We start from the raw sequence: 17,123 nt of genomic DNA on the forward strand, positions 1-17,123 counted from the left end.
CAGGAAGCCCACACTTCCCCGCTCAGCTCGCTCCGCCCCCTCCTGCCCGCGGCATGTAAACACACACTCACACACACACACACACACACACACCCACACACACACACACACACACTCTGCACACATGGCCCCGCTCGGCTTACCTGCGGTGATGAAGTCCCGCCATCCCGACCTCAGCGCTGTCACTGTCCTCCATGGCCGCCGCATGTCACATCACCTTCTCTCGCTTCCGACCATAGACTGACTAGCGGTGACGTCACGGGCCTCTCGTGATACTTGGCTGTGAAGGCGGCGGTCATTGAACTCAGTGACAGGTGCTGTCAGTGTGCTGGAGATCAGCGCAGGTAATGTACCTCGCTGACAGCAGCACTTGTCATGCCCTGCAGTGACCTGGGCTGACCTATTGATGTTAGCTGAGGTCACTGCATTGTTCTCCCAGCCAATGGGGAACATTCTGCTCTTCATTGACTGGGACAGTGTGGATCGTCATGGCAACCCCTTGGATTACACCAGACCTGGATTTGTTTCTCTTTCTAATAAATTGGTTAAAGAGGGAATGTTTTGGGGAGTGTTTTTTCAAATAAAAATGTGTTTGTCGTCTATTTTTTTTTAATACTGACTGGGTTGGTGATGTCGGGTATCTGATAGACGCCTGACCTCACCAACCCCAGGGCTTGGTGCCAGGTGACATTACACATCTGGTATTAACCCCATATATTACCCCGTTTGCCACCGAACCAGGGCGCGGGATGAGCTGGGGCGAAGCACCAGGATTGGCGCATCTAATGGATGCGCCACTTCTGGGGCGGCTGCGGCCTGCTATTTTTAGGCTGGGGAAAGTCCAATAACCATGGACCTCCCTAGTCTGAGAATATCAGACCCCAGCTGTCTGCTTTACCTTGGCTGGTGATCCAATTTTGGGGGGACCCCTACGTGTTTTTTTTTTTTAATTATTTATTTAATTTAAAATAACAGCGTGGGGTGCCCTCAGTTTTGGATTACCAGCCAAGGTGAGGTTGCCAGCTGTGGTCTGCAGGCTGCAGCCGTCTGCTTTACCCTAGCTGGCTACAAAACTAGGGGGAACCCTACGTCATTTTTTTTTTCCATTTTTTTGGCTAAATACAAAGCTAAGCACCCCTTAGTGCCCCATGAAAGGCACCAAAGGGTGCAAAATTACAAAATGCAGGAGAGTGGGACATTATGTGTCTTTCTGCCATTATAATGACAGAAAAGACTGATATGAAGTGCACAAGCACAAGAAAATCACCAGAGCACTCTACGCTGTGAAAAGCAGTAGAAAATGGCACTGGAGTGAACATGTGACCGCCTCATGTAGGATGAAGCTATGGATCCTGGGTAAATTTATGCATTTACCCTCCTTCAGTTTTTTTGCAGTACACAAAAAAACGGAAGGCACGCGGATGACAAACAGATGACATACGGACCGTCTACGGAACGGAAACGGATGCCACACGGATGCACCCGTGAAAAAAAACGGACTGTTTTATGCAGACCGCAAAAATGGATTGGTCGTGTTAATGTAGCCTTATTCTGATCTGCCGTTTATAAACAGCAGGCAGAAATAAGTGAATAACGCCCCCCGGCGTCAGAAAATCTCCGGGGTTTCAGGGCTAGCTGAGAACCTGGATATCATGATTCAGGACGGTTTTTCTGGTCCCCGCTCACGTGATCACAGGTATACAGCGTATACCGATTATCACGTTACAGTAAATGACAGCGCCGGTAAAAAATTATTTATCTCCCATCTGGCATGAACAAACACTTCTCCACTTCTTCTCCACTTTTTCTCCACTTTTTCTCCACTTTTTCTACATTTTTTCTCCACTTTTTCTCCACTTTTTCTTCACTTTTTCTCCACTTTTTCTCCATTTTTTCTCCACTTTTTCTCCATTTTTTCTCCACTTTTTCTCCACTTTTTCTACATTTTTACTCCACTTTTTCTCCACTTTTTCTCCACTTTTTCTCCACTTTTTCTCCATTTTTTCTACACTTTTTCTCCACTTTTTCTCCATTTTTTCTCCACTTTTTCTCCACTTTTTCTCCACTTTTTCTCCACTTTTTTTCCATTTTTTCTACACTTTCTCTCCACTTTTTCTCCATTTTTTTCTCCATTTTTTCTCCACTTTTTCTCCACTTTTTCTCCACTTTTTCTCCACTTTTTCTCCACTTTTTCTCCACTTTTTCTCCACTTTTTCTCCACTTTTTCTCCACTTTTTCTCCACTGTCTAAGCCTACTCTGACCCCATATTTGTCATTACTATATTGTCCTTGTACTGTATTATGACATTTGTATCATGTGTTTCATTTCTTGCTGTGTTGCAATTTTTTTGCTGCATCCCAATTGTACCTCTACATTGTTCGAGTTTATGTTATTGTTCTCTCACTCTTATGTGATACTGATTATTGTCATTTTTCATGATTACATGCAGATAAGTCCAATCTGACGAAGGCTCAGGCTGAAACGTCATTTGTAACTTGTTTTGGACAAAAACATATATGCTTATGAAAAAAACATTTTTCTTAATACGGACCAATAAAGAATGATTTTTCATTACTATCCGTTGTGACTTACTGACTTAGTCTGGGAGATTTAGAGTGCCGAGGTTACTCACTAATTTTATCTATTATTACCTCTGAGCACCTATATACCAGTGAGCAGAGCTTCCTCTACAGTAGTTCTTCTGATTAGGCATGCCCTTACCTCATGAGCAGGGCATTGCAGCTTTGGTAGCAACCATTACGACATGGACTCTGCTGCTGTGGACCCGGGGAGAGTGAGTGCAGATTCATTGCACCCACACTCCTCACATGAAGGGTCCGCACTCCTAGAAAATGGGGGATACGTTCCCTGAGTGTCTCCCCCATATTCTAGACGGTCCAGAGTCGTCGTGGGACCCCTTTATTTTTTTTCTTACAATAAATTGGTGAAAGAGGAAATGTTTTGGGGACTGTTTTTTCAAATAAATTTCTTTTGTCGATTTTTTTTTGTTAGTACTGACAGTTTATGATGTTAGGTATCTAATAGACGCCATGACATCACAAACTGCTGGGCTTGATCTCAGGTGACTTTACAGCTAGTATCAACCCGATTTATTACCCCGTTTGCCACTGCACCAGGGCACGGGATGAGCTGTGGTGAAGTTCCAGGATTGGCGCATCTAGTGGATGCGCCACGTCTGGGGTGCCTGCGGCCTGCTATTTTTAGGCTGTGAAGGCCAAATAACTATGGACCTTCCCACCCTGAGAATACCAGACCACAGCTGTCCGCTTTACCTTGGCTGGTGATCCAATTTGGGAGGGACCCTACTTTTATTGTGTAATTATTAATATTTATAAAATAATTATAAAAAAGAGCCTGAGGGGACCTCCACATTGGATCCCCAACCACGGTAAAGCTGCCAGCTGTGGTTTTCAGGCTACAGCCATCTGCTTTACCCTAGCTGGCTATCAAAAATGGGTGGACCCAACGTCATTTTTTTTTTTAACTATTTTTTAAATAGAAAAAATTAATGGGCTTCCCTGTATTTTGATTGCCAACCAAGGTAACGGCAGGCAGATGGGGGTGGCAACCCACAGCTGTCTGCTTTATCTGCGCTGAGAATCAAAAATACCGCGGAGCGCTACGTCATTTTTTTAAAGATTTATTTTTACAGCACTGTGATGTCCAGCAATCAAAATACAGGGAACTCCCATTTTGTTTTTAGTTATTTAAATAAATAATTAAAAAAAATATATATGGGCTCCCGCTGCATTTTTTGTATTGCTAGCTAAGTGTAATCCAAGCAGCTACTGGCTGCTAACCCCCACTGCTTTGTGTTACCTTCACTGGCAATGGAAATTCCAGGGAAGCATTTTTTATTTTTTTTGCCAAAAAATACAAAAAAAGGACGTGAGCTTCGCCATATTTTTGTATGCTAGCCAGGTATAGCAGGCAGGTGCTAGAAGAGTTGGATACAGCGCCAGAAGATGGCGCTTCTATGAAAATGCCATTTTCTGAGGCGGCTGCAGACTGCAATTCGCAGCAGTGGGGCCCAGAAAGCTCAGGCCAACCTGTGCTGCGGATTCCAATCCCCAGCTGCCTAGTTGTACCTGGCTGGACACAAAAATGGGGCGAAGCCTACGTCATTTGTTTTCTAATTATTTCATGAAATTCATGAAATAATAAAAAAGAGCTTCCCTTTATTTTTGGTTCCCAGCCGGGTACAAATAGGCAACTGGGGGTTGGGGGCAGCCGTACCTGCCTGCTGTACCTGGCTAGCATACAAAAATATGGCGAAGCCCACATCATTTTTTCAGGGGGCAAAAAACTTCTGCATACAGTCCTGGATGGAGTATGCTGAGCCTTGTAGTTCTGCAGCTGCTGTCTGTCTGTATGGAGAAGAGCAGACAGCAGCTGCAGAACTGCAAGGCTCAGCATACTCCATCCAGGACTGTATGCAGAAGTTTTTTGCCCACCAAAAAAATGACGTGGGCTTCGCCATATTTATGTATGCTAGCCAGGTACAGCAGGCAGCCACGGGCTGCCTCCAACCCCCAGTTACCTATTTGTACCCGGCTGGGAACCAAAAATATAGGGAAGCCCGTTTTTTTAATTATTTCACTTATTTCATGAAATAATTAAAAAACAAATGATGTGGGCTTCGCCCCATTTTTGTGTCCAGCCGGGTACAACTAGGCAGCTGGGGATTGGAATCCGCAGCACAGGTTAGCCCGAGGATTCTGGGCGCCTCTGCTGCGAATTTCAGTCCGCAGCCGTCCCAGAAAATGGCGCTCTCATAGAAGCGCCATCATCTGGCGCTGTATCCAACTCTTCCAACAGCCCTAGAGCCGGGTGGCTTGTTGGGTAATCATGAGTTAATACTGGCTTTGTTTTACTAGCCAGTATTAAGCCAGAGATTCTTAATGTCAGGCACGTTTGACCCGGCCATAAAGAATCTCCAATAAAGGGTTAAAAAAAAGACACCACACAGAGAAAAAATACTTTAATAGAAATAAATACACAGACACATTAGAGACTCCATCTTTATTACCCCCTGTCAGCCCTCCACGATCCTGCTCTTCTGTCTTTCTCGTTCAAAAAATGCAGCTCTGCTCCATCACTGCTGCATGGGGGAAGACGCTGCTTCCCGTGGAGCATTCACTCCGTGAAAGCTGCACGAGAAGCAGCGTGCAGCCTTCACTCCGTGAGTAATCAGTGCTGCTAGCGGTAACAGCGGTAACGCTGACAGACGCGTTACCATAGCAACGGTGCTCCCGGAGCCGCGGTTAGCAGTGACGTCACCGCTATCTGCGTTGCTATGGCAACGGTGATCTCCGTTAATGACCGGCTGTGTCAGCCGGTCCCTAACGGAACGGGGAGTCGACCGTGTGCTAGAGCATGTCGCCGGTACATGGCGATACACAAATGTGCACCGTGTACCAGAGAGATGCACTCGCAGGTCCTACATGACGCGTCATAGTCATGTGACCAGTCTGTAGCCAATGAGCTAATAGCCACGTGACTGGTCACATGGCTATTTTGACATCACGATAGGTCCTGCATCTCTGCTGGCAGTGCCGGTCACCGGGAGGATTCAGCGATCAACGGATGGAATAGCGGCAGGAGACAGAGTGCAGGAGGGATCGCGGGGACCGGTAAGTGTTATGACAATGTTTATTAACTGTATGTGTACATTTATAATGCATTTTTATGTGTTTGTGATTGCCTCCCATTATAGCCTATTGGTTCGAGTTCGGTTCGTCGAACTTTCGGCGAACCGACCTCGAGCCGAACCGCGACCGGTTCGCTCATCTCTAGTACTGAGACATTCTTGATAAAAATATGCTGCTATCTACTGGATGTTGAAGACAAAACGAGGATGGACATTTCAGAAAACAATGATCTCAAACACATAGCTAAGGAAACAGGGACAGGAGCTTTTGCTCGCCTTGTAGACGGGCATCACAGCCGACGTCATGTAGCTGCCCTTCTAGGCAGGTACAGTGCGATGAGCCCCCGCCCCCCCTCCCCACACTCTGTACTCTCCCCCGCTCCCTGTGCATTGCTATCTGTGCCATCTATGTGGGGGTCCTGGACAAACAGGGTTGCCATCTCTGTCTAGAACACCATTAGCACAGTTTGCCCGATGGTGTCTTCAGCTCATTATGTTGTATGGTGCCCACGTAACTGTGACCCCCCTCCCCTGTGTGCTATCTCAGTGATGAATGCAGCCTCCCATGCTCCTGGCTTCTGAATACAGTCAGGAGCAGAGAGCAGGGACGTCACCTAACACCAGGTCAGCAGCACTGAGCTCTGCATCGCTCTGCTGTAAGGAGGATGCAATCATCACAGCACGAAGGAGAAGAGGCAGCATTAGTGAGAGAGGGGGCAGAGAACAGAGTGCACGGGCGGCAGAGCAGGGGGGGCAGAGAAGAGAGTGCACGGGTGAGAGACAGGGGGCTGCTGGGGGGCAGAGAAGACCGCGCAGGGAGGAGAGAAGAGAGTGCATTTGGGGGGATTATATATAATATATTATATAACTCTAGGTGTGTGTGGGTGTATGTGTGTGTGAGTATATGTGTCTGTGTGTATATATCTCCTATAAACTCACATTAGGGGCTATATATAATTTTCATTACATAGTGTTCACTTATTTATCAGGTGCTGGGGCAGAATACTGAAAGAGAATGTGTGTGAAGAGGGCGGGGATGGACAGTGAGGCCGGGCGGTGCCAGCTGTGACTGTGATGTTCTGTAGTCAAACATGTCATGTTTGGTTGAGCTGCATGTAGGAATGTTTTATATGACAATACAGCCCAGATTAGCTTAAAAAAATGGTTAGAGTTTATGTCGGACAACTCCTTTAAAGATTTGAAAAGTGTTTGTGTGGAAGAATGGGCCAAAAAAACACCTAAACAATGCATCTGACTAGTTTCTCCATACAGGATGCCTTTTGAAGTTGTCATCATCAACAAAGGTTTTTGTTCGAAGTATAAAATAAATTTCATTAAGAATGTTGAATACTTTTTCCCTGTGTCAATTTTCATTATTACACAGAACTTAACTTATGGATATTTATAGTATGATTTTTTTGCATTAGTTGATTGGATGGGATGTTACTAGGGATGAGCGTCCCTGAAAGGTAATTATTGGGGTACTTGCTTGACAATGGATGTACGGGGCTCGAACTCGAATGCAGTCTTTTTTTTAATTTTTTTTATTTTTTTAAAAGCCCGTTACTGAGTTTGGAGATCGAGTGCTGTTCCTATGCTAATTAGAGATGAGAGAATCCGAACTTTAAAGTTCAGTGTTCGCACCAAGCACAGACTTTACAAAACAAAGAGATAGGAGACCGGGTGCTTTGCGTATGCTGCAAACCACCTGAGCAGTCACATTTTGTACTGTGGGATCCCGGCTGAGAACCTTGGTTACCAGACTGATGTCACCACTTCTCACAGATGGGTCTCCCATTACCCTCAGTGTGTCCAAGAAGCTGCAGTAAGTGGTTTCGTTTTCCATAACTGCAGCTTCTGAAAATAGCAAAGATGGGATCGTTGTGGGACCTTGTGTGAATTACTTCGGACTGATGTGGATTTTTGGGGGTTTAATAAATTGGTGGAATACGGTGTTTTTAAATTGAAATAAAGGATTTTAATATTTTTGTGTTTATTTCTTTTTAATTACATGATTAGTAATCAGGGGTCTCATAGACCCCTCCCAATTACGAACCTCGGTCATGATGACTATTGTGATTTTTTTACAAATCCCAGCTGTCACTAACCCCTTATAGTACCTCGATTGCTACTTTTCCAAGGCATTCAGCAGGAGCTGAGTAAAGCACCGAAATTGTTGCATCTAATGGATGCGACAATTTGGGGGTGGCTGCAGGCTACTATTTTTAGCCTGTGGGACCCAATAACAATGGGTCTGTTACGGTTGCTGCGAGCACTGGAGACTATGTCCAGATTTCTTGCTACTGCACATGTGCGAGCGCTGGAGACTAAGTCCAGATTTCTTGCTACTGCACATGTGCGAGCGCTGGAGACTAAGTCCAGATTTCTTGCTACTGCACATGTGCGAGCGCTGGAGACTAAGTCCAGATTTCTTGCTACTGCACATGTGCGAGCGCTGGAGACTAAGTCCTATCTTGGAGCCATTGCACATGTGCGGGTGACATCATCGCTGACACGAGGTCACATGTCTCTGACACCTTCTATGCCGATTGGTCGCTGGTCATGTGCTTGTGACGCCTTGCTCGGTGATAGGCCAGCATGACGTCACTCTTGTCGTTCTGGCAGCCGATTGGCTCTGGTGTCCTCCATCTTGGATGAGGCACAGAGTCTATATAAGACCCTGACACACGCCGCATGGCGCTCAGTCCTCTTGGTTCATGCATGAGGGTAGACGCCCTGTGCACGTTCCTCTAGGCATTCCTCTGTCTATGCAAGGTGAGCGCTACCGGCAGGGTAGCGTTCTTATACCTTACAGCTTCGGCTGCTGTCCGTATCCTTACCTCTTAGGGGAGCGGACATAGGCAGGTGCCTGAGGCACATGGTCTGGCTGGGCCTTGTGATTCGACTCGTAGGTGGACGTTGCCGCTAGGGTAACGTTCCTTATACTGCGTCTGGCAGTTGTTCGTATCCTCGCACACTAGGGGAGCGAACAGAGGTAGGAGCTTTGTGCGGCTTACGCTGCTGTTCGTCTCTTTTGCACCACTAGAAGAGCGGACCTAGGCAGGTGCCATATCTAGTGGTTCGTGTCCTCGCACACTAGTGGAGCGAACGCAGGTAGGAGCTTTGTGCGGCTTACGCTGCTGTTCGTCTCTTTTGCACCACTAGAAGAGCGGACCTAGGTAGGTGCCATTTCGCACACATTGCCTTTGTCTCTGTGATTATTAACAGAGATCATTCCACACACCCTCCAAGTAAGGGAGGAATTGCTTTACTTACTTATTATATCCTTCTGTGAGTTAACAGAGGTATTGCACTCTGCCATAGTCTGCAGCAGAGTCTTTGCACGGTGGACCCTGACTGTCTGATACTCCTTTAAGTTATTATCAGACAGCCCCCCGTAACATTAGGACTGAGCCAAGGGTCTGGCAGTTATGGCAGAATATCAGCAGTTACACCGTTACATACAAGTACTTGAGTCACGGCTCAAGAGTATAGAGGATAAACCTCAGACCATGGTGACATCTGCACATGATCCTCGACTTGCTCTGCCAAACAGATATTCTGGCGATGCCAGATCATGTCGTGGTTTCATTAGTCAGTGTCAGATACACCTAGAGGTCAACTCTTCTCGCTTCTCTACGGAGAGGTCCAGAGTAGGCTTTATCATCTCCTTACTTCAGGACAAAGCCTTAGAATGGGCGACTCCCCTATGGGAGCGCTCTGATGTGGTTACTCTGAGACATCAAGACTTTCTTGATGCTCTTAAGGCGGTATTCATGGGTCCGCAGGTTACCCATGATGCGGCCCTGAGACTGTTAGATCTATCTCAGGGTTCGTTATCCACTAGTTCTTATGCCATTGCTTTTAGAACTCTGGTGGCAGAACTAGATTGGCCAGAGAAGGTGTTGATTCCTATCTTCTGGAGAGGGTTGGCAGGCTATGTCAAGGATGCTCTTGCTACTCGTGAGGTCCCTGCGTCTCTGGAGGACTTGATCACAGTAGCAACGAGGATCGATGTACGCCATAAGGAACGTAGACTCGAGGTCTCTTCCTCACGCCCTAAGCATCGGGCTATTCCAGTTGTTGAGGGTCCACTACCATCTTCCTCAGCATCTGAAACATCTCCCACTCCTATGGAGTTAGGTCATACGTCTTCCAGACTACGCAAGTCTGGTCCTCCTATATGTTACGTATGTCGTCAGGCTGGGCACTATGCCAACAAGTGTCCTAGTCGTCAGGGAAACTCCCTGGTCTAGTAACCATTAGAGGGGGGTTACTAGAGACGTCTTCTGCACCCTCTAAGTGTTGTATCCCAGGTCAGCTCTCGTTATCTGAGAATACATGGCCTATTATGGCTTTTGTGGATTCCGGAGCTGACGGGACTTTTGTGTCCTCAGGATTTGTAAAGGGACACAATATTCCCTCTATCATGTTAGAGGCGCCTATTCCTGTCCGTGTTGTTAATGGAACTATGTTGTCTGACTCCATTACATTGAGGACAGTTCCCTTGCGCCTTTCCCTGTCTCAGGGTCACATAGAGGAGATTTCTTTTCTTGTTTTGCCTGAGGGTATAGACGACATCCTTCTGGGTCTTCCATGGCTTCGGACTCATGCTCCTCACATTGACTGGGAGTCTGACAGCATTATTAGTTGGGGTTCGAAATGTCAGTCCCGATGTCTTCCCTTACCACCTAAGGTCATTGCGGTTGCATCTACTGATCTCTCTCCCATACCTACACCCTATCTGGATTTCGCTGACGTGTTCTCCAAACAGGGTGCTGAGGTTCTTCCACCCCATAGGCCGTATGACTGTGCCATAGACCTTATCCCAGGTTCGGTTCCACCTAAAGGCAGGGTTTACCCCCTGTCGATACCTGAGTCGGAGGCCATGTCGACCTATATAAGAGAGAGTTTAGAAAAGGGGTTCATTCGTAAGTCTGTCTCTCCCGCGGGAGCTGGGTTTTTCTTTGTTCGGAAGAAAGAGGGTGATTTGCGTCCCTGCATAGATTACAGGGGTCTCAACGCAATCACAATAAAGAACAAATACCCATTACCTTTAATTTCGGAGCTCTTTGACAGACTGAGAGGAGCTCAAGTTTTTACGAAGTTGGATCTGCGGGGTGCGTATAACTTGGTACGAATTCGAAAGGGTGACGAATGGAAGACCGCTTTTAACACCCGAGACGGTCACTATGAATACCTCATCATGCCTTTTGGGTTATGTAATGCACCCGCAGTATTTCAGGACTTCGTAAACGATGTGTTCAGGGATTTACTGTTATCCTCAGTAGTGGTGTATCTGGACGACATCCTGATTTTTTCTCCTGATCTGGAGACTCATCGTCAGGATGTCGTTCGTGTCCTTTCCCGTTTAAGGGAGCACTCATTGTTTGCTAAACTCGAGAAATGTGTATTCGAGCAGTCCTCATTGCCTTTTTTGGGTTACATTATCTCACAAGAGGGCCTGGCTATGGATCCTGCGAAGCTCTCTGCTGTCCTGCAATGGTCCGAACCTAATTCCTTGAAGGCGGTGCAACGCTTCTTAGGATTCATAAATTATTACAGGCAGTTCATACCCCATTTTTCTACTTTGGTGGCCCCTTTGGTGGCCTTGACTAAGAAAGGTGCTAATCCCAAAGCCTGGTCTACTGAGACATCTCAGGCTTTTGAGGCAGTAAAAAGACACTTTTCAACTGCTCCCGTTCTTCAAAGACCCGATGAGAGTAAGCCCTTCCTCTTAGAGGTTGATGCCTCTTCAGTGGGTGCTGGTGCGGTCTTGTATCAAAAGAACGGTGCAGGTAGAAAAAGGCCGTGTTTCTTCTTTGCTAAAACCTTTTCACCGGCAGAGAGAAACTATACCATTGGGGATAGGGAACTGCTCGCCTTGAGATTAGCCTTGGAGGAGTGGCGTCACTTGCTGGAAGGAGCGAAACATCCTTTCCAGGTCTATACAGACCATAAGAATCTAACGTACTTACAAACCGCTCAGCGTCTGAATCCTCGGCAAGCCCGCTGGTCCTTGTTTTTCTCCCGCTTTCACTTCTCCATCAACTATCTGTCTGGGAGTAAGAATAACAAGGCAGACGCCCTGTCTCGCTCTATGCTTTCTACCCAGGAAGAGATTGACGAACCTCGTCTTATCCTTCCCTCCAGGGTTTTTCATACGCTCTCGCCTGTGACGTTAGACCAAATCCCACCGGGCAAGACCTTTGTTCCGCCTGATCGACAGAATGATATACTGTCATGGGCCCACACCTCAAAGGTGGGTGGGCATTTTGGTATTAGACGGACACGAGAGTTACTGGAGAGGTGGTATTGGTGGCCACACTTAGCCAGCCACGTCAAGAGATATGTCGGTTCCTGCTACTCGTGTGCTCGCAACCGTCCATTACGGCAGAGACCGGCTGGGCTCTTGCATCCTTTACCAGTGCCAGATAGACCATGGGAGGTGGTAGGCATGAACTTTGTGGGTGATCTTCCATGTTCACAGGGACATAGATTTGTGTGGGTCATTACGGACCATTTCTCCCGGATGGTTCATCTCGTACCGTTATCGAGAATCCCATCTTCCAGGGTACTAGCCAAACTATTCCTCAAGCATGTCTTTAGGCTTCACGGGATGCCAGATCGTATCATTTGTGATAGAGGCCCGCAATTTGCTTCCCGTTTCTGGCGAGATCTTTGTAGCCTTCTGCAAATTGAGTTGAATCTATCTTCGGCATACCATCCGGAGACCAATGGTTTGGTTGAGCGTACCAATCAATCCATGATTATATACCTTCGACACTTTGTTGCTGAGAACCACGATAACTGGTCCTCCCTCCTACCCTGGGCAGAATTTGCCCTTAACAATTCGCTGGCTGAGGCCACTGGGCAGACACCGTTCGTACTCAATAATGGGCAACACCCTAGGGTACCGGTACCGTTTCCCGCTGCTGCACCTCCTCCTCTTGTGGCCGACTGGGCAACTAATGCCAGAGAGGTTTGGGATCGGACTCAAGAGTCAATCCAAGCAGCTAAGGACCGTATGAAGACGGTGTCCGATCGGTTTCGTCGCCCGGCTCCTGTCTTTTCTCCAGGGGACTTTGTGTGGCTCTCTGCAAAAAACGTGAAACTTAGAGTGAGCTCTGTCAAATTTGCTCCTCGCTTCCTGGGTCCTTATGAGGTTCTTCGACAGGTAAATCCTGTAGTCTACCAATTGAAGTTACCCGTCCATCTTAGGATCCATGACAAATTCCATGTTTCCCTGCTAAAGCCGGCAATTTTACCTCACGCTCGTGAAGTGCACTCTCCTGCTTCTGATTCCTCTCGCTCTAGCTATGAGGTACGAGCCATAGTTGGTTCTAAGATGGTTAGAGGGCGCAGGTTCTTCTTGATAGATTGGGAGGGCTATGGCCCGGAACATCGCTCTTGGGAGCCTGAGGAGGCTGTCCATGCTCCCGACTTAGTTGCTGATTACCTGCGTCGCCGGGAGGGGGGCCCTTGAGGGGGAGGTACTGTTACGGTTGCTGCGAGCACTGGAGACTATGTCCAGATTTCTTGCTACTGCACATGTGCGAGCGCTGGAGACTAAGTCCAGATTTCTTGCTACTGCACATGTGCGAGCGCTGGAGACTAAGTCCAGATTTCTTGCTACTGCACATGTGCGAGCGCTGGAGACTAAGTCCTATCTTGGAGCCATTGCACATGTGCGGGTGACATCATCGCTGACACGAGGTCACATGTCTCTGACACCTTCTATGCCGATTGGTCGCTGGTCATGTGCTTGTGACGCCTTGCTCGGTGATAGGCCAGCATGACGTCACTCTTGTCGTTCTGGCAGCCGATTGGCTCTGGTGTCCTCCATCTTGGATGAGGCACAGAGTCTATATAAGACCCTGACACACGCCGCATGGCGCTCAGTCCTCTTGGTTCATGCATGAGGGTAGACGCCCTGTGCACGTTCCTCTAGGCATTCCTCTGTCTATGCAAGGTGAGCGCTACCGGCAGGGTAGCGTTCTTATACCTTACAGCTTCGGCTGCTGTCCATATCCTTACCTCTTAGGGGAGCGGACATAGGCAGGTGCCTGAGGCACATGGTCTGGCTGGGCCTTGTGATTCGACTCGTAGGTGGACGTTGCCGCTAGGGTAACGTTCCTTATACTGCGTCTGGCAGTTGTTCGTATCCTCGCACACTAGGGGAGCGAACAGAGGTAGGAGCTTTGTGCGGCTTACGCTGCTGTTCGTCTCTTTTGCACCACTAGAAGAGCGGACCTAGGCAGGTGCCATATCTAGTGGTTCGTGTCCTCGCACACTAGTGGAGCGAACGCAGGTAGGAGCTTTGTGCGGCTTACGCTGCTGTTCGTCTCTTTTGCACCACTAGAAGAGCGGACCTAGGTAGGTGCCATTTCGCACACATTGCCTTTGTCTCTGTGATTATTAACAGAGATCATTCCACACACCCTCCAAGTAAGGGAGGAATTGCTTTACTTACTTATTATATCCTTCTGTGAGTTAACAGAGGTATTGCACTCTGCCATAGTCTGCAGCAGAGTCTTTGCATGGTGGACCCTGACTGTCTGATACTCCTTTAAGTTATTATCAGACAGCCCCCCGTAACAGGGTCTCTTCAGCCTGAGAATACCAGCCCCCAGCTGTCCACTTTATCTTGTCTGGGATTGAAAATTTTTGGGACCCCATGCCATTTTTTAAAATTACTTATTCAAATAAAGAAAAAAGTCACATGAAGTCCCTCATATTTTTATACACAGCCAAGATAACGTGCATAGCCGGGGCTGCAGCCTTAATTCATCTGATTTATGTGTGCTGGGTATCAATATACGAGGGACCCTATGTAATTTTTTACAATTATTTATTTATCTTTACACTCCACTAATCCCAGATTCCGGCAGAGCGGGTGTGTGGTTAAAGTTGGAAGTCAACCAATCACAGATGCTGGTACAGAGGAGGGGCGGGGAGCAGTAAATATTCATAAGGGTTGATGAGTGGACCCGGAAGTAGTGTGACGGGGAATCTCGGTATGTGCATTCTCCTGCTTTAATGACCAAAAGTCCTTTTTTTTTCACTGCGCCTTCCAATCACTGTAAAGCCAGTGAAAAATATGGCTACGGCATTGCTGTGATTGGCAAGCAATCCTAGCATGTTTAGTGGCTGAAATAACGTGAATGCCTTAATATTTATATGAGTGACGAAGCGTGTCAAGAATATTCGCTCATCATTACTAGTCATCTCACATGCAAAATATCCAAATGGCTTTTCAAAGTATGTTTCCCCTTAAATTCCACATTGTTTTACAGTAAAGCATACATAGCTGAAGTTATGCTACCGATGTTTGATTCATGCTGCCTATAGTTTGGACAGCATGAATCAACTGACATGTTCCCTTTAACAATTGTTCTATTAGCTAAGAAGATATGTTTGTGCTTGCCTTATATTTTTTATATGGTGGTTATTAATCATCTTTATTACTAAAATGTTAGTCCTGACATTGCACACTGGATAAGAAAGGTAAAGAAAATACCTCACACTGCGCTGCCTCCAGCCAACTGCCAGCTCAGTTTAGTAGGAACATCCATCACACAACAGTGAAAAAGTGTTCATCTTAACAACCTGTCTCCTAAAGGCTAACGATCCTTTTGCCTATAACCAGGAAACAGAAGTGACTGATACAATAACTTTGTATCGTGAGATACATGTGAAAGTATATCTACTCTCACAGATTCCTGCTGTGGTTGTATTCACCTGAGTACACATTTAGTTTCTTAATTACTTTATTACTTCTGCAATACATCACTTTGTTCTTCCCAAAACAAATCATTATAATTTTTGTGATTTTCTTTACTTTTTCTTGAAATAAATTGATGACCATACCTTCTCATTCCTTGTTTGTGTACACTAATTTTCGTGAGTCAAATATTTTTCGAAATATTTTTTGAAATACGATCAGTCTGGTAAATAAAAAACATTCTGGTGTACAAATGTACTAGAGCAAAGGACCCAGACTTTACGGATTGTTTTACAAAAGGTCGATATAAAGTTATCTCTAGAGCATATCAAAGTATAATGCCATAGGTGTATGTATTGGAAATGCAGAATAAGGCCACGTGCATACGCTCAGTATTCGTAAGCCAAAAACAGGAATGGAACAATCAGAGGAAAAGTATAACATGAGTGTCGCGGGCGGCGGGGCGCTGCGCTCGCTAACGCTCGGGTCTGGCGCTGCTGCTGCTGCTCGGTGGCTCGAGCGGTGGGCCAAATCCGGAGACTCGAGCGGCGCTCCTCGCCCATGCGTGAAAGGGGTGGTTTGGTTTGGGGATTTAGTCCGTGACGCCACCCACGGGTTGTGGTGAGGTTGAGAACCACCGCTGCTGGTGACGGGGATCCCGGAAGCGATGGCAGGGAGCAGCTGGGATGTTGTTTTCCCCCTCCGTGGGTAGGGGTTGGTGGTCCCGGGCCCGGTGAGGTGATGGGTAGGCAGGGTTAATGAGGTGCAGGGTCGCGGGGACAGCGCAGCGCGGTGCTGGATGGCACTGGTGTACTCACTCAGCAACAGATGCACGCAAAGTCTCTGGTAAACCAAACGGCTGGATGGACGGGTCCCGCAGCCGGCTGCTGTGGCTTCTCCCGGACAGTTGGCGGTGGCTGCCTTTCCCTGCACCTTTGTGTATATGCGATGGAGGAGCCCTTTTGCCCGCAGGCTCTGGCCCTTGGAACTCTAGCTGTGGCGGTAGCTGTATTTCCTTCTACTGGTCGGACGGTTGCCTTCTATTGGGTCTTGGCTGTTAGCAAACCCCTGGGGTTCCGGTCACTAACGGATTTGACCTATTTAACGGCGACTCCGAGCCTGGTCGGGGTCCGCAGGCCCTGCCGGTGTGTGCTGGCTTCACTTCGCTCCCCGCCCGTCCCTGGTCCTACGGTTCCGCATTGATCTGCCTCTCCTGCAGACGGCCACCACCGTCTGCCAACCTTGCTCTCAGTGCCCGGGCCACGCACCCGGACACGGTCAGTTTACTCCTCACACTTGCACTTCCCTCACTGAACTCCACTCGAGCTCTGCCTGAGCTTTACTGCACTTCACTCAACTCTCCCCTCAACTGACTTCCTTTTCCCGCCTCCAGGACTGTGAACTCCTCAGTGGGTGGGGCCAACCGCCTGGCTCCATCCCACCTGGTGTGGACATCAGCCCCTGGAGGGAGGCAACAAGGATTTTGTGTCTGGCTGATGTGCCTGTCTCGGGGTGGGGGTGTATGTTGTAGTACCTGTGACGACCTGGCTAGTCCAGGGCGCCACATGAGCACCACTTCTGTTCACTCTTCTTTTACTCACTCCTGGCTTTGGCAAATACTGGAGGAAAAAATTCACCAAATACTCAAAGTGTAGAGTGCAAGAGGCCTTAGCAGTCCCCACCAAGCTTTAGTGCCTGAGAGACTGAAAGTTTCCTCCTCTAAAGAA

This window comes from Anomaloglossus baeobatrachus, chromosome 2, assembly GCF_048569485.1.
Source record: "Anomaloglossus baeobatrachus isolate aAnoBae1 chromosome 2, aAnoBae1.hap1, whole genome shotgun sequence".
Lineage (NCBI taxonomy): Eukaryota > Metazoa > Chordata > Amphibia > Anura > Aromobatidae > Anomaloglossus > Anomaloglossus baeobatrachus.